The sequence below is a fragment of the Hylobates moloch genome, unplaced genomic scaffold (genome assembly GCF_009828535.3).
Source record: "Hylobates moloch isolate HMO894 unplaced genomic scaffold, HMol_V3 SCAFFOLD_18, whole genome shotgun sequence".
NCBI lineage: Eukaryota > Metazoa > Chordata > Mammalia > Primates > Hylobatidae > Hylobates > Hylobates moloch.
The window spans coordinates 68,454,521-68,478,836 of record NW_026652293.1 but is presented as its reverse complement, the minus strand read 5'-3'; the positions used below and the strand labels follow the sequence as shown (position 1 = coordinate 68,478,836).

General features: G+C 38.5%; 1 protein-coding gene and 1 pseudogene across 4 annotated transcripts in view; both read left to right on the top strand.

Moving 5' to 3' along the window:
• The window catches only part of LYST (lysosomal trafficking regulator), a 218,835-nt gene that overhangs the window by 18,503 nt on the left and 176,016 nt on the right, over positions 1-24,316 (top strand). The window lies entirely within an intron of this gene.
• Positions 1,763-1,812, top strand: LOC116458200 (U5 spliceosomal RNA; annotated as a pseudogene).

The following is a 24,316-nucleotide window of genomic DNA, read 5'->3' as shown; positions in this document are numbered from 1 at the left end:
CCTCTCTGAGGGAAGGATGTGCTAGCAGAGAGGAAGGCAGAAGGGCTTGCAGAAGCTCTGTGTGCTGGGCATGTTTGAGGACAGCAGAGAGGCTGATTTGGCTGTGGTGGAGAAAGCAAAGAGGAGTAGCAATAAAGTCAAAGAGGTTAGTGTGGTGGGAGATTAGACTGTATAAGGCCTTGTAGGCCCTTTTAAGGACTTGAGTTTCTACTCACAGTGAAAAGGGGAGTCCACTCTTTGAGTAAAGAACCTTACCTTTTATTTTTAGTTTTGAGTCAGGATCTCACTTTGTCTCCCAGGCTGGAGTGCAGTGGCACGGTCACAACCTACTGCAGCCTCGACTTCCCAGGCTCAGGTGATCCTCTCACCTCAGCCTCTAAAGTAACTGGGACTTCAGGCACACATCACCCACCATGCCTGGCTAATTTTTTGTAAAGATGGGGTTTCGCCATGTTGCCCAGGCTGGTCTCAAACTCCTGGGCTCAAGCGATCCATCCACCTTGGCGTGTCAACACTCTGGGATTGTAGGCATGAGCCACTGCACTCGGCCCCAGGCTTGCCTTTTAAAAATGATCGTTCTGGGCTCTGGATGGAGAATAGACTTTGTTGTAGGGGAAGGGTTGAGCAGGAGCAGAAGCTGGGATACCAGTTCGGAACTGTTGCCCTAATCCAGGCCAGCGAGAATGTAGCTTGGACCAGAGTGGAATTGGTGGAGGTGGTGAGAGATCATTGATTTCAGGATAAATTGAGGGTAGAGATGTAAAAGACACCAACATTTAGTTCCGAACAAGTAGAAAGATGGGGTACTTGTGTACTGAGATTAGGCTTATGAGAGGAGTAGATTTGGTGGAGAGAAGGGTGGGAGTTGTTAAGAAGACAATACAATTAGACATCCACGTTTTTAAAGAAAAAAATTATTCAATGATACTTGTCTAAGAATGGTAAGTAAGACTTTATTCAGAACCATCTCAATAGGTATAGAGACCTCTGCACTGGGGCCCTGCAGTAGGGGAGGGAGACTGGGCTCAACTCTGAATACAGCATGGGAAAATGGGAATTTATAGCCAAGCAGCAGTGTGGGGATCGTGGATGGAAAATTGCTAAAAGGAAACATCAGGGATAAGGGGGATTCTGGCTAAGCTGACCTAACAGGATTCTTGCTGAAGACAGGCCAGGGTGATCAGACATTACCTGGGGAATGGTGGAGGATGAGGAACCGATCAGATATTTAGGATGATTAGATATCCAGGATGTTATGCTAAACAGACTTAGCAGAGTTCTTTGCTAATACTGGATTTTACAAGGAAGTGCACAGATGGGCCTCACAGAAAATTCAAAAGCCTAAGTTTGGCCAAGCAAAGAATTTTTGTCAAAGCTGAGATTATTAGTAGTAAACGCAAGTGACTTTGTTTTGAAGACACTTTTTATATTACCTTGACTATACCAGGGGGTTAAACATTTCACCCATAAACTGCCAACTTTGATTTCATGATTATTTTCTTCTTAGTTCTTTTGGACCAACCTAGTCATTCTTTTCCCAATTGTAGTTTTATTTTTGTTTGATTGCACTCACATAGTGTGTTTGTTAGCTTCAGTTGTAGAGAGAGCCATATAGTCCAGAATTTCAGAGTACCTTTTTGGTCTGTTGCTGTATTTAACTTGAACACCTTCATCTGATTAATCTTTTCCTGAATTATCTTGTTGCCGGCTTAAGTTCAAGTTTTTTTTTTTTTTTTTTTAGACAGAGTCATTCTCTGGTTTCTCTTCAAATTGTATAAATCTTTCGCCTTTTACTAAAGATTTCCGTGGGGACAGAGTCTCGCTGTGTCACCCAGGCTGGAGTATAGAGGCGGGATCTTGGTTCACTGCAACCTCCACCTCCCAGGTTCAGCCAGTTCTCCTGCCTCAGCCTCCAGAGTAGCTGGGACTACAGGTGTGTGCCACCATGCCCGGCTAATTTTTTGTGTTTTTAGTAGAGGTAGGGTTTCACTGTGTTAGCCTGGATGGTCTCAATCTCCTGACCTCGTGATCTGCCCTCCTTGGCCCCCCAGTGTGCCTGGATTACAGGCATGAGCCACCCTGCCGGGCCAAGTTCAAGATTTTTTTTAAGCCCTAAAATGTTATCAAGTGTGGCTTTACTTGGCCATTTGCAAAATTACAAAGGAAATGACTCATTTTTAATACTTTGTAATGTCAAAAGACAAAATTACAACAAATTTAGCTTAAAGATCTTACTTCACCTTTGCCGTTGTAGAATCAGGCAACACCTCATTCTATAAAATAGAACAAGTGTTCTGATGAGCCGAGCAGAAGTGGTTGGTTTTATGGTAGTCTGACTTTATCTTGAAGGGATATGTGTGTGTGTGTGTGTGTTTGTTTGTTTGTTTTGAGATGGAGTCTTGCTGTGTTGCCCAGGCCAGAGTGCAGTGGGGTGATCTCAGCTCACTGCAAACTCCAGCTCCTAGGTTCAAGCGATTCTCCTGCCTCAGCCTCCCGAGTAGCTGGGACTACAGGTGCCTGCCACCATGCCCGGCTAATTTTTGTAATTTTAGTAGAGATGGGGTTTCACCATGTTGCCCAGGCTGGTCTCGAACTCCTGACCTCAAGTGATCTGTCCATCTTGGCCTCCCAGAGTGCTGGGATTACAGGCATGAGCCACTGCACCCGGCCTTGGGGAGATATGTTCTAAGATCCCCAGTGGAAGCTTGAAATGGTGGATAGTACTGAATCCTATATACACTATAGAGCAGGATGAGATTTCATCATGCTACTCAGAACAGGGTGCAATTTGAAATTTTGAATTATTTCTGGAATTTTCCATTTAATATTTTCAGACCGCGGTTGACCTCAGATAACTGAAACCTTGGAAAATGAATCTGTGGATAAAGGGGTACTACCGTATAGACTGAAAAGGGGTGAGGAAAACAGAAGCAGAAAAGAAAAAGCAAATTGGTCATTTAAAGTTATTTTTCTTATTAGGGTTAAAGCAGATGGGACTTCCTTATGTCAGTCATATCATATCATATATCATATCATATCAGCTGGCCTGTTTGGGATTTGACTACTACCTCTGTCTCTCCTGATTGCTTGGAAGGTCAGATAAACAACTTAGTTTTGGCTTGGTGAAGTGGAACTTCAGCATGAGTGACTCCATTTTGATTTGATCTGTTGTCCCTAGTGCAGGAGGAGCTCAGTCTAAACCAATGACCTCCTATAAATTTCATTTAACACTGGTAAGTTAGTAATATGCAGGGATTAGCCTAATTCTTTTGTTTCAGTAAAGATGGCTTGAAATAAATGGGCCCTCACATGTTAAATGAAGATCTTTTAAATCAAATTATATAGTATTTGTAGCAATAGAATTTGCCCTATAAAACTCGGATAAAAAGTCTATCAGTCTCTGAAGCCAGGAGCCATGGCTTGTGCCTATAGTCCCAGTTACTTGGAAAACTGAGGTGGGAGGATTGCTTGAGCCTGGTTTGAGTCCAGCATGGGCAACACAGCAACATGTCATCTCTAAACAGAACAAACAAACAAAACATATATATGTATATATCAGTCTTCTGGAATTTAAGGTCTACACTTTAAGAACCAGGAAATAATCTAATTTTTTAAAATGGATTTTCAACCTAAATATATCTTAAAAATGTATAAAAATCTGTCAGATTAGTAACTAATTATAAACTGATCTTAGAGTCTTTGAGGACACCGTATTGTCTTTGATATTGTTTTATTTTGCTGCTGTGTCTCACCAGTGTTTGGCTTTGTAACTCTTAATCCCCCAACTTTGTTTACAGTAATGAGAGAGGTCCAATACGTTTGGAAATGTTGAAGGCTTTCCAGGTCTAACTGCTGAAAAACAAAAATCTTACCTAATAACGTGAAAGATTAATGCTTAAAATTGATCATCTTAATCAAGAAAGGAATCAAGTAATTTTCAAAAGGCTAGTCATTGTTCCATTCAAATATGATTCTTTGAAATTAAAACATAAAATGGATGAGGACATAAGAGAGCTTTTCACTATTTTAACTGAATGGAAGAAATAAATGAACAATAGGATAGAGTACTACACATATTAGAAATGTTTATAAAACTGCTGCCACTCATCTTTAAAAAGCAATGTTTGTATAACAGATTACTACTTAGCAATAACAAGGAATGAACTTTAGATCACACAACAACATGGATAAATCTCAAAATAATCACACAGCATGAAAAAAATCCAGACCAAAAAGAAAAAAAAAGTACATACTGCATTGTTCCATCTATAAAATTCTAGAAAATGCCTATTAATCTGTAATGGAAGAAAGCAGACCAGTGCTGGCCTGGACATAAGTTACAGAGGGAAGGGGCAGGAAAGAGGGAGAACAGCAGCGTACTAGGAAACTTCAGGGGGTACTAGATATGTTTACTATCTTGATTTGATGATGGTTTTGTGGGTGTATACATATGTTGAAATGTATCAAATTATGCACTTTAAATATGTGGTTTGTTACATGTCAGTTATACCTGTAAAGTTGTGTTTAAAAGTGGCTTGACCATGAAAAGACATGCAGAAATCTTCAGTGCATATCACTAAGTGAAAAAAGGCAACCTGAAAAGTCTGCATACTTTATGATTACAAGTGTATGGCATTCTGGGAAAGGCAAAACTATGGAGACAGTAAAAAGATTAGTGGTGAAGAGGAGGAGGGATGAATACGCAGAGCACAGAAGATTTTTAGGGCAGTGAGACTGTTCTGTAGATAGTACAGTGGTGGCTACATGTTATTATACATTTATCGAAACCCATAGAATATACAACATCAAGAGTGAATCCTAATGTAAACTGTGGACTTTGGGTGATAATGACCTGTCAGTGTAGGTTCATTGATTATAACAAATGTGCCAGTTTAGGGGGGCTGTCCATAGTTGGGGAGGCTGTACATGTGTGAGAGAGCAGGGTGTACATGGAAACACTGTAATTCCTTCTCTGTTTCGTTGTGAACCTAAAACTCTTCTAAAAAATAAAGTCTTTTTTTAAAAAAGAAGATAGAAGATTTTTGCCAGAAACCTGAAGAATTGCATATTTTACATTTAAAAATGGGAGGAGAGGAAGGTAAAGTCCAGAAACTATATATTGAAAATCTTGACACTGACTGATTCCTAGAAAAACTATAGACCAGCTTGCCAAGTGCTTAGTGATTTGTAATTAGAAAAGAAAGCACTGATGACTAAGACTCAGAATTTAAGAACAAGTCATATTAAGCTAACTTCATGCTTATATTGGCAAAGATGTAATAGTATTTGTATGATAATCTTTGTATAGTACTTTATAACTTACAGAGTACATTCCCATTTATTTTATTTAACCTTCACAACATCCCTTTCAATTAGTGTAAGATGAGAAAGACCTCAACAGTAATAATCCCAGGAAGGCACAAAGGGGACAGATATGAGAGATTTTAGAAAGGCCTTGTGTAGTTATGGATAAAGGAGAGGGAGGAATCAAAGCAGGCTTTAAGGATTCTAGATTGTCTGAGGGTGAATGGTGATGCAGATAATTACTCATAATTTAAAAAATACGGGTGGAGGAGTGGATTTGGAGATGTGAAATCCATCAGTTTTCTTCAGTTTGGTGGAATTAGCCGTTTTATTTCCTTTGTTGAAACTGAGTCAGATATAAATATATATATATATTTTTTAAAAAGGCCTGGTGTTCAGGAGAGAAGCCTAAACCCAATAAAACAATTTTCCTTTATTCAGTTAAATATATTCTTTCAAATACTTTTGGTAATGAAGGGAGGTTAGTGGGTAGGAGCTTGAGGAAGTGGATGTGATCATTGGGAAGGTTTGTTTGTTTTAAGGATGGAGAAGCCAAGGACGCTTCAGTGGATTGAGGGAAAGGGACTATTGAAGAGGAAGAAAATTGAAGTCACAAAAGATAGAAGATAACTGATCAAATGTAATGAGAGGAAATGGAAGAGTCAGGTCCAGGAGGACAAATGAAAGAGCTCCCTGAAGAAGAGGAATGATGTATCTTCCTGTTTAAAAATGAAAAGGAAATGGGGTAGATATAGATATAAGTTAGTATCCAGGATGGCATCTCTTTTTCTCTGTGAAACAAGATTATCTGCTGAGATTGAGAAGGAAGAACATGGTTTGGAGTATGCTTGAGGGGAAAAGAAAAGTTACTATTGAAATTGGAAAAGGGACTTAACTAGGGGCATGTGACCTCTTTGCTGAATCATGATTAATACCCTTCCAAGGCTTGAAATCACAAATGTACAGAGGCCAACAGGATGCTTAAGCAGTGTTCTCCAGCAGCCTGCCTGCTCCCACTCCCCTTCCCTGCCCCCCATAACAATGCAGAAAACAAATAGACTGAACCTGGACCACTCCCCTTCCCCACCCTCATAACAATGCAGAAAACAAGTAGACTGAACCTGGATTGAGATTGGAAGGGAAGGTGTGATGGAAAACTTGAGTAGGGGGTAGTGGGAAGTGAAGGAATAGAGAGTGGTAATGAGGCTGCTAATTGAAGGGTTGAGCCATAGGAATCCTGCTTATTAAGGAACAAAGCCAAGCCAAGACAAGGCTGGTAAATGTGGATAATGAAGAGGATGAAGAATCTAAATTAGTCAAGGGCAGGAATAATGGAAATAAAAGAGTACTAGAGATGGAAAAATTGGCACATATGGTGTGAGAATTCTCAATTTAAGATTCTGGAGTTAGCAATTTCAGGTGATGATAAGGGCCAAAGAATGACCAATGATGGGTGGATAGCCAAGATTAATAGTGCTAATTATAACAATATTAATATTAATAAAAGCTACTATTCATTGAACACTGTGTAGTAGTCACTATAGTAAATATTTTCCATAGGTTATCATGCTTATGTTTCATATATTAGTATCAACATTTTACAGATGAGGAAACTGGAGCTCAGTGAGATTAAGTAACTTTTCCCAAGACTCACAGCTAGGAAGTACCTGAGTCTTTCTGAGTCCTAGCTTTGAAGCACTTATGCCTGACTACTAAACCATGCTAGCCTTCTGCAAAGTAGGAGTCATTGAAGAAGAAGACAGAGCTTTAAGTCTTGTGTGTTGGGATTAATTGTTCTTATGGATAATGAAGTCCCCAGAATATATAGCTTCTGTGTGGAAACAAAGATAGTCATATGACAAAATTCTCAGTAAATGGAGATGGCTGACTCAAAGGTCAGTAGGTGACAACTATAAATATAGCTATAATGTAATCTTAAAAGTGGATAAAATCGAATAACAATGACTCACAAGTCATCTTGGGAAACTAGGAGAATACTGAATTGTCTTCCTGGCCCCCAATGTGATGCATATGAAAATATTAACCATTCATTTCTTAACCCTCTCTTCTCTCTTGGCTTGTGAAATTTTTTATATGTGTGTGTGTGTATTTACATATGTTTATGTGTGTATATATACGTGTGTGTGTGTGTGTATATATATATATATACACCTGTGTGCACACGTGCGCACACACACACAGACACACACCCCTCTTTTTTGGTTTTCCTCCTACTCCTCTAACCACTCCTTCTCAGTCTCCTTGGCTGGATTCTTCTTTGCCAGCTCCTTCATGTTGGTGAGCCTCTGGATTCTCTCCTCCTCCTCACTTCTCTTTCTTTGTGCTTTCCTTTGATGATCTCATCTATTTCTAAGCTTTCATATACCACCTATATGTTAATGACTTCTGAACGTTCATCTAGAGATGAATCTAGAACTTTCTTCCAATCCCAAGATCCTTATATAGGAAGATGTACCCGGAAGAAATAGCCCATGATATTTCAGGGCAATATCATGTGACTAGAGAAAATCATCTTAGGCTAGTAATCTCCACTCATGCCCATCTAGCTGAGGGCTCAATTCCCTTATTCTCAACATCCACAACCATTTCTAAGGTGATAGCTTCTCTGGTTACTTATCACTGGTATGACCAAACATCTTGATTTGCCGAAGATGGCTCTGGTTTATGCTTATTGTTCAAGACCAACCTGGCCAACATGGTGAAACCCCATCTCTACTAAAAATACAAAAAATTCGCTAGGTGTGGTGACACACACCTGTAATCCCAGCTACTGAGGAGGCTGAGGCACGAGAATCGCTTGAACCTAGGAGGTGGAGGCTGCAGTGAGCCGAGATCGCACCACTGCATTCCAGCCTGGGCTACAAGAGTGAGATTCCATCTCAAAAAAAAAAAAAAAAAAAAAAATCAGTGTATCCTGTGTCACTTTTAAGAGCTGCTTATATCCATTAGTTCACTCTTACCCTACTTTTCATATTTAAGTGTCTAGACTTCGTTGTACTTTTACTGCATTATGACTTAGAGTTTGTTCAAGATTAAAATCTTTTGCCATTTCTTGAATTTCTGCTTAATGATGCTTCCAAAGACAGTAATACTGATCATTATTCTTGAAATATTTCTCTATTAGCCTTATTTAAACATTTTGGAGAATGTTTCTAAAGTCATTTGCTCTACATTACTGAAAAATATATTTATTTTCTCTTCACCTTATTTTTTAAAAAACAGAACCCAGTAAGGCAGTTTTGATAAAACCTGATTATGCACAGTTTAAGGAAACATTCAAGATGTATAATTTTAATCTTAAATTAATCTTGATACTACATATTCTGAATGTTCTAAGTTCACAACCCAAAGAGGCATTTAGAGATCATCTAGTTTTTGTTTTTTAAATATCTGTAAGAATAATGGGCATCAGAAAGGTTAAGCACCTTGCCTGAGATCCTAAAGAGAACAAGGCAAAACAGAAAACTGAGAATCTCTTGACTTTTAGTCTACTATTCTTTCTGTTATACTACCAACCTTTTGAAAATTTTAATGTATTTTAAGAAAGTGATCTCATAACCAAAAGATGCCTGTGCATCATAGAAATCCATAGTGTTTGGTTTTCAATATGTAATTTGCTTATTTTAACCCTTTAACCCTTTTTCTTTATGCAAGTCTACATTTAGACCACAGTGATAGAAACTACCCAGTATGATAGAAACTACCCAATGTGGTAGGGAAAAAAATTATGTGGGTGGAATTTGAAATGCCTTTGCTCAGAAAATATTTATATATATTCCTTTCTTATTTCTGTTCTGTGCCCTGCTCCCCTAACTATCCATCTCCACACATGGTTATAGAACAATAGGTTCAGCCACCAGATCTCAGTTTGAACTTGTGGTTATCTTTCTTGGTGTGAAATGTTTTATAACAGTAAACACATTTTTCTGTAATTGACTGCCTCAATTATTATTTTTTCTTTCTTTTGAAGGGAAGCTAATTTTTTGTGTGTCTTAAGAATTATGAAATAAGAGGAAAAGTGCTATCTATACATGCAAGGTATATTTAAAGCTTATAAATATCTGTGTTCAGTATGTCTAAAACTTGTTTTGCAGAATCTTCTAAAACTTATTTTGCAGAATCTTTAATCTTATGCAAAATATATATGAAAAAAGTTTATTATTATAGTACAGCTACATAAATTATTTTTATTATTTTCATTTCACATTTAGGATAAGGCTCCAAGCTGTGTTTTTAGCATTCCTCAGGAGGTATGGAAAACTATCATGCTTATAATTGATTTTCAAGAACTTTTAAACTGTATGCTTTGAATTATCTTTAACATAGTATGAATAAGCATCCAAAATTTTATTGCTGAAGATTTTTGGTTTTAATATGAAAAATGTTTGGTAAGGTTTTCAAGGTGTTTCGGTAGTGCCTTAAATGCTTGTTGTGGAATAGAGAATGGCTTTTGTAAATGTGTCTATTTCTCAGAGCCTTACCTGGGAGAACATTTCCTAAAGGTATTTGAATATTAAAATGTTTTCTATCAAAGTTAGTATTAAATGAATTGGTGTTTATTTATTGAACTCTTCTATCTGTGGTACTGTGTTAGATGCTCATATTTTTCTGATCAAATAAGATCTGGTTTCCTTAAGAAAAGCATAATCTAGTTTTAAAAGAAACAATACAGTACAGTGTGATGAATAATAAGACAGAGGCATGTGGAAAAGTAATTAATTGGGAATTAATGGGAATTTCCATAGCAACATGATAAAAAAATTAGTTGAGAAAGCGTATACCCTTTGAAGGAATTGCAGGGTGGTACAACGTGTTATGTGTTGGGAGTTTGGAAAAGCTAAATTGTAGCAGATATTGCATACTTTGATAATAAGCAGTTGGGATCTTCTTCCCTATGAATTGGAGTGACGTTTGTCATTCCAAGGGATATGAGTAACACTTTTAGTGGTTGTATATTTAGATTAGACAAAAAATAGACCAGACAGTGTGATCAAGTAGGAGTTTGTTAGTATTGCAAGTAAGAGAGGAGTTGAAGGTCTAAGGATGCTTAGGTGTAAGATGAGAAGGGAAGGACCAGATTCAAGGTGATGATGATAATATCTAATAATTATTGATTTTCCTTCAATCTGCCGGGCACTGTGCTATGCATTTTACATGAGTTATCTCATTTAATGTTGATATTCACAATAACTGCAGGTACTCTTATGAACTCAGTTGTATAGATGAGAAACTGAGGCTTAGAAAGAGGAAGTCGAGTACCCAAGGTCATAGAGCAGCAGATGCAGAGGTGAACCAGTAAGCGGTCAAGAGGGAGAATTGACTAGGCGCTAGATAAAGTGCTATTCTGGTTTCTCACCTCAGTCACTGGGTAGAGGCCATTAACTGAAAGAGGAATGAAGAAGGAAGAGCTGGCTTTTTGGAGAGAGAAGTCAATGTTTGCTTTGGAGAATAGAAATTTGTATATAGAATACAAAGGGATTGCACGAGTCTGAATCCTGGCCCTGACACTTAGTAACTCTGTGACTTTGAGCCATGACCTAACCTTACTGTGCTTCAGTTTCCAATATGTGTCAACTAGGGATAATAATGTTACTTAGGAGATTGTTAGGAGGATTAAACTAACTACTCTACTTACGTAGAGTGCTTACAGTAGTGCCTGATGTGTAGTAATTAATCATTGTAAGTGTTAGCTAGATTATCATCATCATCATGCTATAAAAATCCAAAGGTCTGTTTTGAGGAGGGATGTAGTAGTCAGTGTAAAACATCTAGCACATTCCTTCTAACAGGGATAGAAAGCCGGGGAGATGATTTACCTGGATGAACCTTCATAGTTCTTTTAAATGCCATCTCTCTCTCTATAACTATAATATCTCAGAATTTCTACCCTTTTACAGTGCTCAGGGCCAAACACAGGTTCTTCCTGAGATACCTGGTTGCTGAATTTGTTTGTTTTTAGGAAAAATGAACTACCTGTTGAAAGGCTTAAGTTTGGTGCGTTTTAGTGTGACTTCCTCTGAATTTCTATTAAAATTTTGCCTGGCTGCCCTATGCCTGAGTTTCCTTTATTTCCTGGCCAGCTTTGTCCCACACGGAGCCAGAATAACCTCTCCTCCCTAGGTCAGTGCCCCAGGTTTCAAGGCAGCTGGAATGGCATGTTAACCAAGATTTCATGGGCTTGGGGAGAGGGGTAGAGAAATAGGCAATGTTGTTTATTGACACCCTGAAATACGAAAAAATAATATGTACACTTTTCTGGGCCATTGCTGTCTTAGATTTCCGTTCTTCCCCCAGAACTACTGCTCTACTGCTGTTACACATGTTTTTTTTTTTTTTTAGTTTTCTTTACACAATTCTGCATAAATTGGAAATATTTCATTAAATACATTTTTCTACTTTAACTTAGCCTAAATGCACAATACAGAATAAATATAGGAACAGCACAACCATTTATTTCCATATTCACTAGTTAAGGATTATTATATTCCCACATTTTAAATATAGAACATCTAGTTCAGAGCCAATTCTTAACCTTCTGATGCTGAAATTTCTGATGCTCTTTAGAGCCGAAGGTGTTACTTCTTGTTAAAATGTAAATACTTCTTTTCAAGAGGAGCAACATTTTTTTCCAAGTCATTTACTTTTTGGTATAAATGTACGATGTAGAAACATGGAAAAAGATAACAAAGCTGTAAAACATCTTGAGAAGTTTGTGGGGGGCAAGAAGTTTGTGGTGCTTGGACGTGTGCTTGGGAGTTGGCACTAAGTACAGCTGTAATTAGTCAGTTTTCTGTCCTGTCCACACAGAAAACTGTCTAATTACAGTTGCAAGTTGTGCCAGACCTAATAACTAAAATGCTCTGAAAGGTAGAATTCTGAAAGATATAGTTTGGTTGTGAGTAGTCTGTCAAAAATTGTATGCAATATTAGGAAAAACATTGGATAGGACTCTGCAGACCTAGCTGTTAAGTCCTCTGACTTTTGGGAAATCTCTTAACCGCTGTCTGCCTTAGTTTATCTGTAAAATTTTGAGGGAGGTGATATGGTCATTAACCCAGAGATCGTTTAACTCTCTGAAAGTTGATTGTAGAATGGTTTCTCATTTTAAAATAATGTATTAAATGCAAACTCTGGCAGTTTTCCTTTATTGTCAGTCAACTTGTCACCTCAGTATTAGTTGAAAAAATTTGTTTTGAGTATGGCAATTACATCTTACATATGACTGTGTTCCAGAGGCTCATTTCTAAGATGGTTGTTTAGAATGTTTAGAATGCATAAGATTTGCCCTTACAGACAAAATAAACTACAGTATACTTGAGTGTTGCATTGTGAGACTTCCCCGGGAAAAAGGTCCGGCAAAGTGCTGAGATTACCTCAACACGTGTAACTGGCTTACTGTTTGCCTTACATGCTGCTATCCTACTTTTTGGACCCCTTTCCCCAGATCGTTGGAGCTACCACAAATGGCTTGGAGGTACAGGAATCTCTTCTCCCTCCCTGATAGGCAGGGGGCTGGGGGAGAATGGGGCAAAATATATTGCTAGCAATTCAAGTTGGAACTCTGAATTCATTTTCCCATTGAGGCATGCATGAGTTGTTACTAAGATTCTGTAGGGTCTGTAGTTAAAAGCCTTAACAGCATTTCCTTCCTGAAGCTGTCCCAACGTTAGTATCTACGGAACTGGAGACCACAATCTTTACTTCCTAAGAATACATGACATCTTGACTTCTAGTCAGATGCTCCTTAATGCACTATTCAGAGAAGCAAGTTCAGTATTTGTCAAGAAGGGCCTGGGCTCTAAACAACTACTATCATTTCTTTTAAAGTTAATAGATTCAATGAACGTTGAACATACCACCAAGTATGGTGAGTAGTCAATAAATATGGGATCATTATTTGTCTTATGGAAGATTTCAGTTTGTGAAACCATTTATATTATTGTTAAAGTGGTTTTCATGAATTTTCTTATTCAGTTATTTAATTTAGAACTTTAAGTGTCATTTCTTTCCCTGATCTGCATTTGAAATTCCAAGAGGAATTTGATCACACAAAGCCCATTAAATATTTTAATTTCCCATATTTAGTACCAGATTTCGCTTCAGTATTCTCGAGAGTGTATTTATTATCCACTATAAAATAGATTATAAAGGTTTTTATAGTAATAAAAGTAAATATATAAAAATAATATTCCTAATGAACTTTCTGTTTTGTCTTTAGTTAGGAATCATTCTTTTTTTGCCAATAAACATTTTTTATTTTTATTATTTTTAATTTTTCCATAAGTTATTGGGGTACAGGTGGTATTTGGTTACATGAATAAGTTATTTAGTGGTGACTTGTGAGATTTTGGTGTACCTATCACCCAGGCAGTATACACTGTACCATATTTGTAGTCTTTTAATCCCTCGCCGCCCTCCCACTCTTCCCCCCAAGTCCTCAAAGTCCATTGTATCATTCTATGCCTTTGTGTCCTCATAGCTTAGCTCCCACATATCAGTGAGAACATATGATGTTTTGTTTTCCATTCCCAAGTTACTTCACTTAGAATAATAGTCTGCAGTCTCATCCAGGTCACTGCAGATGCTGTTAATTCATTCCTTTTTATGGCTGCGTTGTATTCCATCATACACACACACACACACACACACACACACACACACACACACACTTACATACCACAGTTTCTTTATCCACTTGTTGATTGATGGGCATTTGGGTTGGTTCTACAATTTTGCAATTGTGAATTTTGCCGCTATAAACGTGTGTAAGTATCTTTTTCGAATAATGACTTCTTTTTCTCTGAGTAGATACCCAGTAGTGGGATTGCTGGATCCAATGTTAGTTCTACTTTTAGTTCTTTAAGGAATCTCCACATTGTTTTCCATAGAGGCCGTACTAGTTTACATTCCCACCAGCAGTGCAGAAGTGTTCCCTGTTCACCACATCCATGCCAACATCTACTGTTTTTTGATTTTTTGATTATGGCCATTCTTGCAGGAGTGAGATAGTATCACATTGTGGTTTTGATTTGCATTTCCCTGATCATTAGTGATGTTGAGCATTTTTTCATGTGTTTGTTGGCCATTTATATATCTTCTTTTGAGAACCGTCTATTCATGTCCTTAGCCCACTTTTTGATGGGATTGTTTTTTTCCTACTGATTTGTTTGAGTTTGTTGTAGATTCTGGATATTAGTCCTTTGTCAGATGTATAGATTTTGAAGATTTTCTCCCAATTTTGTGAGTTGTTTACTCTGCTGACTGTTCCTTTTGCCATGCAAAAGCTCTTTAGTTTAATTAGGTCCCAGCTATTTATCTTTGTTGTTATTGCATTTACTTTTGGGTTCTCGGTCATGAAATCCTTGCCTAAGCCAATGTCTAGAAGGGTTTTTCCAGTGTTATCTTCTAGAATTTTTATAGTTTCAGGTCTTAAGTTTAAGTCCTTAGTACATGTGTAGTTGATGTTTGTATAAGGTGAGAGATGAGGATCCAGTTTCATTCTCCTACATGCGGCTAGCCAATTATTCCAGCACCATTTGTTGAAAAGAATGTCCTTTCCCCACTTTATGTTTTTGTTTGCTTTGTCAAAGATCAGTTGGCTGTAGGTATTTGGGTTTATTTCTGGGTTCTCTATTGTGTTCCATTGGTCTATGTGCCTATTTTTATACCAGTACCACACAATTTTGGTGACTATGGCCTTATAGTATAGTTTGAAATCAGATAATGTGATGCCTCCAGATTTGTTCTTTTCCCTTAGTCTTGCTTTAGCTATGCAGGCTCTTTTTTGGTTCTGTATGAATTTTAGATTTTTTTTTTCTAATTCTGTGAAGAATGATAGTGGTATTTTGATGGGGATTGCATTGAATTTGTAGATTGCTTTTGGCAGTATAGTCATTTTCACAATATTGATTCTACCCATCCATGAGCATGGGATGTGTTTCCATTTGTTTGTATCATCTGTGATTTCTTTGAGCAGTGTTTTGTAGTTTTCCTTGTAGAAGTCTTTCAATTCCTTTGTTAGGTGTATTCCTAATTTTTTTTTTTTTTTGGAGCTATTGTAAAAGGAGTTGAGTTCTTTTATTTGATTCTCCACTTAGTCGGGGTTGGTGTATAGAAGAGCTACTGATTCGTGTACGTTAATCTTGTATCCAGAAACTTTGTTGAATTCTTTTATCAGTTCTGTGAGCTTTCTAGAGGAGTCCTTAGGGTTTTCAAGGTAAACAATCATATCATCAGCAAACAGTGAAAGTTCGACATCCTCTTTACTGATTTTGATGCTCTTTATTTCTTTCTCTTGTCCAATTACTCTGGCTAGGACTTCCAGTACTATATTAAAGAGGAATGGTGAAAGTGGGCATCCTTGTCTTGTTTTATTCTCAGAGGGAATGCTTTCAACTTTTCCCCATTCAGTATTATGTTGGCTGTGGGTTTGTCATAGAGGGCTTTTATTACATTAGGGTATGACCCTTGTATGCCGATTTTGCTGAGAATTTTAATCATAAAGGATGCTGGATTTTGTTGAATGCTTTTTCTGCATCTATTGAGATGATTTTTGTTTTTAATCCTGTTTATGTGGTGTATCACATTTATTGACTTACGTATGTTAAACCATCCCTGCATCCCTGGTATGAAACCCACTTGATCATGGTGGATTATCTTTTTGATATGTTCTTGGATTCAGTTAGCTAGTATTTTGTTAAGGATTTTAGCATCTGTGTTCATTAAGGATATCGGTCTGTAGTTTTCTTTTTTGGTTATGTCCTTTCCTGGTTTTGATATTAGGGTGATGCTGGCTTCATATAATGAATTAGGGAGGGTTCCCTCTTTCTCTATCTTGTGGAATAGTGTCAAAAGGATTGGTACCAATTCTTTAAATGTCTGGTAGAATTCTGCCACGAATCTGTCTGGTCCTGGACTTTTTTTTTAGTGGTAATTATTAAATTACCATTTTAATCTCGCTGGTTCTGTTCAGGGTATCTAATTCTTCCTGATTTAAGCTAGGAGGGTTGTATTTTTCCAGGAATGTATCCATCTCTTCTAGACTTTCTAGTTTATGTCTGTAAATGTATTCATAGCAGCCTTGAATGATCTTTTGTATTTCAGTGGTGTCAGTTGTAGTATCTCCTGTTTCATTTCTTAATGAGGTTATTTGGATTTTCTGTCTTCTTTTCTTGGTTAATCTTGCTAATGGTATATAAATTTTATTTATCTTTTCAATGAACCAGCTTTTTGTTTCATTTATCTTTTGTATTTTTTTTCTGTTTGTTTCGATTTCATTTAGTTCTGCTCTGGTCTTGGTTATTTCCTTTCTTCTGCTGGGTTTGGGTTTGCTTTGTTCTAGTTTCTCTAGTTCCTTGAGGTGTGACCTTAGATTGTGCTCTTTCGGACTTTTTGATGTAGGCATTTAGGACTGTGAACTTTCCTCTTAGCACCACCTTTGCTCTATCACAGAGGTTTTGATAGGTTGCGTCATTATTGTCATTCAGTTCGAAGAATTTTTTTAATTTCTATCTTGATTTGGTTTTTGACCCAATGCTCATTCAGGAGCAGGTTATTTAATTTCCATGTATTTGCATGGTTTTGAAGCTTCCTTTTGGAGTTGATTTCCAGTTTTATGCTGCTGTGGTCTGAAAGAGTGCTTGATATAATTTCAATTTTCTTAAATTTATTGAGACTCGTTTTGTTGCCTGTCATATGATCTATCTTGGAGAAAGTTCCATGTGCTGTTGAATAGAATGTATATTCTGCAGTCGTTGGATGAAATGTCTGTATATATCTGTCAAGTCCATTTGTTTCAAGGTATAGTTTAAATTCATTGTTTCTTTATTGACCTGTGTTGATGACCTGTCTGGTCATTGGAGTATTGAAGTCCCCCACTATTATTGTGTTGCTATCTCATTTCTTAGGTCTATTAGTAATTGTTTTATAAATTTGGGAGCTCCAGTGTTAGGTGCATATATGTTTAGGATTGTGATATATTCCTGTTGGACAAGGCCTTTTACCATTATATAATGTCCCTCTTTGTCTCTTAACTGCTGTTGCTTTAAAGTTTGTTTTGTCTGATATAAGAATACCCTGCTGGCTTTCAGTGTCCATTTGCATGAAATGCCTTTTCCCACCCCTTGACCATATGTGAGTCCTCATGTGTTAGGTGAGTATCCTGAAGGCAATAGATAGTTGGTTGGTGAATTCTTATCCATTCTGTGGTTCTGTATCTTTTAAGTGGAGCATTTAGGCCATTTACATTCAATGTTAGCATTGAAATGTGCGGTATGGTTGCATTCCTCATGCTCCTTGTTGCCTGTGTACTTTTTTTGTTGTTGTTGTTTTGTTTTTGCTTTTTAACTTGCATTTTTGTTTTATAGGCCCTGTGTGATTTATGCTTTAAAGAGGTTCTGTTTTGATGTGTTTCCAGGATTTGTTTCAAGACTTGGAGCTCCTTTTAGCAGTTCTTCTAGTGGTGGCTTGGTGATGGCGAATTCTCTCAGCATTTGTTTGTCTGAAAAAGACTGTATCTTTCCTTCATATATGATGCTTAATTTTGCTGGATACAAAATTCTTGGCTGATAATTGTTTTGTTTGAGGAGTCTGAAGATAGGGCCCCAATCCCTTCTACCTTATAGGGTTTCTGCTGAGAAATCTGCTGTTAATCTAATAGGTTTTCTTTTATAGGCTACCTGGTACTTCTGTTTCACAGCTCTTAAAATTCTTTCCTTCATCTTAACTTTGGATAACCTGTTGACAATGTGCCTGTGCAAAGATCTTTTTGTGATGAATTTCCCAGGTGATCTTTATGCTTCTGTATTTGGATGTCTATGTCTCTAGCAAGGCCAGGGAAGTTTTCCTCAATTATTCCCCCAAATATGTTTTCCAAGCTTTTAGAATTCTCTTCTTCCTCAGGAACACTGATTATTCTTAGGTGTGGTCATTTAACATAATCCCAGACTTCTTGGAGGCTTTGTTCATATTTTTGTATTCTTTTTTCTTTGTCTTTGTTGGATTGGGTTAATTCGAAGACCTTGTCTTCGAGTTCTGAATTTCTTTCTTCTACTTGTTTAGTTCTATTGCTGAGACTTTCCAGAGCATTTTGCATTTCTAAGTGTGTCCAAAGTTTCCTGAATTTTTTGTTGTTTTTTTTCTTTATGCTATCTATTTCTTTGAATATTTCTGCCTTCACTTCTTGTATCATTTTTTGGATTTCCTTGCACTGGGCTTCACCTTTCTCTGGTCCTTCCCTCATTAGCTTAATATCTAACCTCCTGAATTCTTTGTCAGGTAAATCAGGGATTTCTTCTTGGTTTCGATCTATTGCTGGTGAACTAGAGAAATTTTGGGGGGGTGTTGAAGAGCCTTGTTTTGTCATATTACCAGGGTTGGTTTTCTGTTTCCTTCTCATTTGGGTAGGCTCTGTCAGAGGGAAGGTCTAGGGCTGAAGACTGTTGTTCAGATTCTTTTGTCCCACCGGGTGTTCCCTTGATGTTGTGTGCTCCTCCTTTTCCTGTGGATGTGGATTCCTGTGAGCCGAACTGCAGTGATTGTTGTCTCTCTTCTGGGTCTAGCCACCCAGCGAGTCTACTGGTATGGGGGGTTGTCTGCACAGAGTCCTGTAATGTGAACCATCTATGGGTCTCAGCCATGGATACCAGCGCCTGTTCTGGTTCAGGTGGTGGAGGGTGCAATGGACTCCGTGAGGGTCCTTAGCTTTGGTGGTTTAATGCTCTATTTTTGTGCTGGTTGGCCATGTTTTAATGCTCTATTTTTGTGCTGGTTGGCCTCCTGCCAGGAGGTGGCGCTTTCCAGAAAGCATCAGCTTTAGTACAGAGAAAGATACGCTGTGGGCAGGGCCCTAGAACTCCCAAGATTAAATGCCCTTTGTCTTTTGCTACCAGGGTGGATAGGGAAGGACCATCAGGTGGGGGTGGGGCTAGGTGTGTCTGAGCTCAGCCGCTCCTTGGTTGGGTCGTGCTGCGGCTGCTGTGGGGAATTGGGGGTGAGATTCCCAGTTTACTGGAGTTGTGTACTTAGGAGGATTATGGCTGCCTCTGCTGAGTCATGAAGGTTGTCAGGGAAGTGGGGGAAAGCCAGCAGTCACAGCCCTCACCCAGCTCCCACGCAAACCGAAGGGCCACTCTCACTCCTACCGTGTCCCCCCTAACAGCCGGGAGTCTGTTTCCAGGTTGAGGGCTAGATGGGCTTGAAAACTTCCCCTAGGCTATCCACCTGCCAAAGAAAAGGGCTTTAGTTCTTCCCTCCACCTGTGAAGTCTGCGAGGTGGTGGATTTGCACCCTCCTCCGAGTTCTGGCCAGCAGGCTTCTCACCGCGTTCAAATTGTTAGAAAGTTAGGCTAGAGAATTCCTTTCCCTATGGGGTTTTACCCCCTGCTCCTCTGGCCACCTTCCCAATGGATCCTTGTGGTGCCAGGCAGGAATGGGCTACTTAAGGACCCAGGGAGCTCCCAGGGCCTTTCTGCTGCATTCTCTACCTCTGTAATTCGCTAGGCTCGGCTCTCTAACTTGATTCAGCTCCAGGTAAGGTCAGAAACTTCTCCAGCAAACAGACCTTCAGCTTCTCCAGTGGGGGTGTGTGTTCGGGAGAGGAGAGTCTCCCTTTCCCACTTGCACAGTTGGGGCACTCACAGTATTTGGGGGTCTCCTGGGGTCTGCAGGAGCAATCCTCTTCCTTCAGAGGGTCTGTGGGTCCTCTCGGGATTGCTGGTTTGTTCTTGCAGTGGATCTGGAACTAAAATTCACAATGCGAGCCCCCGCATGCCGCTCTGTCCAGAGCTGCAATCTAGTCCTGCCTCCCATCGCCATGATCCCAGGAGCTCCTCTCTTTAGTTAGGAATCATTCTGATGGTTATTGCTTAACACATCTAGTATTGACTAAAAAGTTACACAGTAAAGCTTAGATTAACAGATATTTTCTTGCTTAAATATTGTACAGTTCAACTGATATGCTTTAACTCGCTTATTCTTTAAAGAGAATTATATTAATCTGAACAAATGCAGTTTCCCCCTCCCCCTCTTTGGTCCCCTTCCCCTCACCAGTGTCCTGCATTTCAGACATATAGTTCTGTGTTATAGTCTAAAAAGTCTGTAGAGAGAGGTTTAAAAATCTTGTTTCCAGGTGTATGTATTACAATCCAGTGGACTTGAGTAAAGGTTCTGGATACCATTTAGAGGTAGTATTTAGTATTAGGGAAACGCCTTTGCCTGTTGTCTAATTTCTAATTGACCTGACAGAAGAAGACAGGCGATGTATCTTCTAAACTTGCTTATTTCAGTTCTAGTTAATTACCCCCCAAAACATATGTAACTCCAAGACAACTGGGATAGGGGAGTCCAGTGACTAATCATTTCTGTGACCTTGGACCTGTAGGCCTCAGTTTTTGTCAACTGTAGAATGTGGGGTTAGAGAATATGATATCTAAAATTTCTGCCATTATGACAACATACGATTCTAAGTTATTCATGTTTATTCCTTTATTCATGTCATTTATGAAATGGTATAAATGGTGTTATCTTTTTTTTCTCGTAAAGATTTTTTATTTTTACTGGTGTGTTGTAAAGACTATGAGATCTTTGAGAAAGTTGCTAATCAATCTATCATCAATATATATTAAACTCTGGAGAGATGGGATTTAGAATAGTTAAATCCATATAAACTAACCTTTATTTTCAAGAAGGCTGCTTCAAATCATGGCAGATTTTGATTTAACAGAATTTATTGGGCACATTATTCTGTACGTTATTTTGCCTAATTCTTACAATAACCCTGATTTATCACAGTCTCCTCTTTGGCACATAACATTTTTGAAAAAAAGTCTTTCCAGTGGCAATTTCCCTAATACTATTGAATTAAGAAAATTAGGCAAGCACATAGTGTTACTTTAAAAGGGAATTTTCCGGGATTTTTTGGCATTTGGTGAAAGACTAACAATCAAGTCTTTTGGGTGTTACTGTTTGATGAGGAAAATGTATGCTTTCTCATCAAGCTATAAGAATAAATATCATTATTATAACCTTTTTTGTTGTTTTTTCCTTTTACTTCTTTTTTTTTCTTGTGGAAGCCACAAGACAGGGAAAAAGCAGAAAATACAGGGACTCCCTATTTTTTTTTTTTCAGTGCTTCCTTGGAAACAGCGTTATGAAACAGAACAGCATTTTCCTCACTCTGATCTGAGGAAAGCTTGCAGTGATCTTTTTCTTCCTTCAGATGGCACTGTCTGTCATAAGGTGTGCAGCTAGTACTGAGCATTTACATAGAGCTATAAAATTTGTCAACAGTGTTTACTGAGGTTATATAATTTCTTAGGCTCCACATAGCAACTCTGTGGGGTAGTTTATGGAAGAGGCAGCCAAACTTCACACAGCTCTGTGTGACTAGCTAGTAATTGCTAGATTCCTGATCTGCGGCTTCTGGGTCCTATTTCACTACTGTCATGATGCCTATTGTATGTATATCCCACTATTCAGAACAGATTCGTAAATAGTGAAAATAGAATGAGCTGGAGCATATTAATAAATGTCTATTAAAATATTTACTTAAGAAATAAATATTGGGATTAATGAATTTGTGAAAAAGGGAACTGTAGCACAATGGACCCCTTCCCCTTCTTATCACTGTGGCCACTGGCCATTTGATATTTATTGAAAAGGAAACTCAGCCACCTAGGGACCATTTCTTGCCCTGTTGTTGAGCTTGAGATTTTATTTTCAGTGGTACATGTAATGTCCTTCATAGCATTGCCTAGAATACAGACATGACAAGGCATCTAAAAATGCCATTATATGAGGAGCTGCCCTAAAAGTGAAGAATGTACGTGGTCATGACTTGGTGTGAGGGGCGGGTGTAGTAGTTTTCTATGTCAAGAAGATAAATGCGTGAAAATCCACAAGACTGAGGGTGATAGCTTAATTCTGTAATCATTTAGGTGGATAATAAGTTGTGGAAATTAATCACAGAACCGGAACAGAGCTAAGATATCAAAGTTAACTATCCAGATGTTTGCAGGAAGTCTCATTCAATGAAAGCAGAGCCACTGTTGACTGACTTTAGTGACCATTTCATTTCCAGAAGGTAAAGGAAATAATCCAGGGAGCCAGTACTCTTGAGTCTATCTTTGACCTAATTTGACTACGAGGGGCTTAATTAGACAAATTAACCTAATGAAAATCGTGAGAGAGAGGCCATGCCATTCATTCAACAAATGAGTAGAATCGAATGCCTGCTGTTAGCTGTGTTCTGTTCTAGGTGCTAGAGATTTAGCAGTGAATACAACAGACAAAATCTCTGTCATTATAGGGCTTTCATTTTAAGAACTTACAATGATCTGTTGTCCAAAAATACTAGCTTCATGGTTACTTAACTGCAAGGACCTTAACTTTCACTTCACTTTAGACATCTGCTTGCAGGGCAAGTTGTTGTCTGGGACTGCTTGTTTCAGAAATCTAAAAATTCTAACATCTTCATTCCCACATTGTGTACTCTTCAGTCTGGTAGAGATCCACACTTCCTTGATTGCCTGGATTTTCTCCTTGTCTATCAACATTTATTTTCCTGGCCTCTTTCTTTTTCCTACCCAGTCTGTGTCTCATTTTTGGCCATAAGGACTGTTCTTCCACCCATACCCTTGGGTCCCTTTCACTTATGCTTCTGCTGCCTCCACCCACCAAAACTCCCATTTCCAGATCAGTGATAACAATCTGCATTGTCTACTATTAGACCCAAGCAGCTGAATCCTGCTGGTGAATCTGAAATATCTGAAAAAATCCATACCACCAGAAATTCATGGTTTTCCACCTCTGCTAAGCTAGTAGCCAACCAGTAAATTCTTTTGTCTGTCATCACTACTTTCCCCCATTTGACTATTCTTCCAATAATTATTCTAAATTACTTAGCGTTTAGCCCCCAATCTCTAGACTCTCTTCTTTAAGCAGACAACTTTGCCTATTACTTGAATGAAAAAATTGAGGCAGTCATTCTTGAGCTCCCTCAGTTTCTGGCCTTCCACCTGTTTTCTATATCTGCAACTCTCCTTACCTCCTTTCCCTCAGCCTCAGAGGATGATGTGTCCCCTCCTGCTTCCCCGCCCCAGCCTAACCTCTTCACCTATGCCCTTGATCCAATCCACACTTATTTTTTCTATGAATTTTGTCCTTCATTCATTCATTCTCTTGCCCCTGTCTTCAGTATCTTCCCTTGTGCTGGCTGCAGTGGTATGCTAGTAAAGTGGCTCTCCTAGAGAAAGAAACAAAAAAGACCCTAACGTGTAGCATTTGCCCATTTCCATGATGTAAATACTCTCACCATGATGATTTTAAGCTACCAACATGGTGCCAGTGATGCTGGGAAGAAGTACACACAATCAGAGCTGATAGGAGATGGCTGGCCACGCCGCGCCACCTCTTATTTCTTATAGCCTAAAAATACGGTTCTTCCAATTCTTTAAAAAAAAAAAATACTCCTTTGTAGGGACATGGATGAAACTGGAAACCATCATTCTCAGTAAACTATTGCAAGGACAAAAAACCAAACACCGCATGTTCTCACTCATAGGCGGGAATTGAACAATGAGAACTCATGGACACAGGAAGGGGAACATCACACTCCGGGGACTGTTGTGGGGTTGGGGGAGGGGGGAGGGACAGCATTAGGAGATATACCTAATGCTAAATGACGAGTTAATGAGTGCAGCACACCAACATGGCACATGGATACATATGTAACAAACCTGCACATTGTGCACATGTACCCTAAAACTTAAAGTATAATAATAATAATAAAATTAAAACAAAACAAAACAAAAAAATACTTGAAAAAAAAATCTTCCTTGACCTATGCCTCTTTCTCCAGCTCCTCTCTATTTACTGTTTTTCTTTTCTAATCCTGCCTTCTCAAGAGAGTCCATACTTGCTGTTTCCTTATTTGGTCTGGTATTGGAAACCATGAGATGGAGTTAAGGATAGTTGTTGAGAAGGTATACATTTT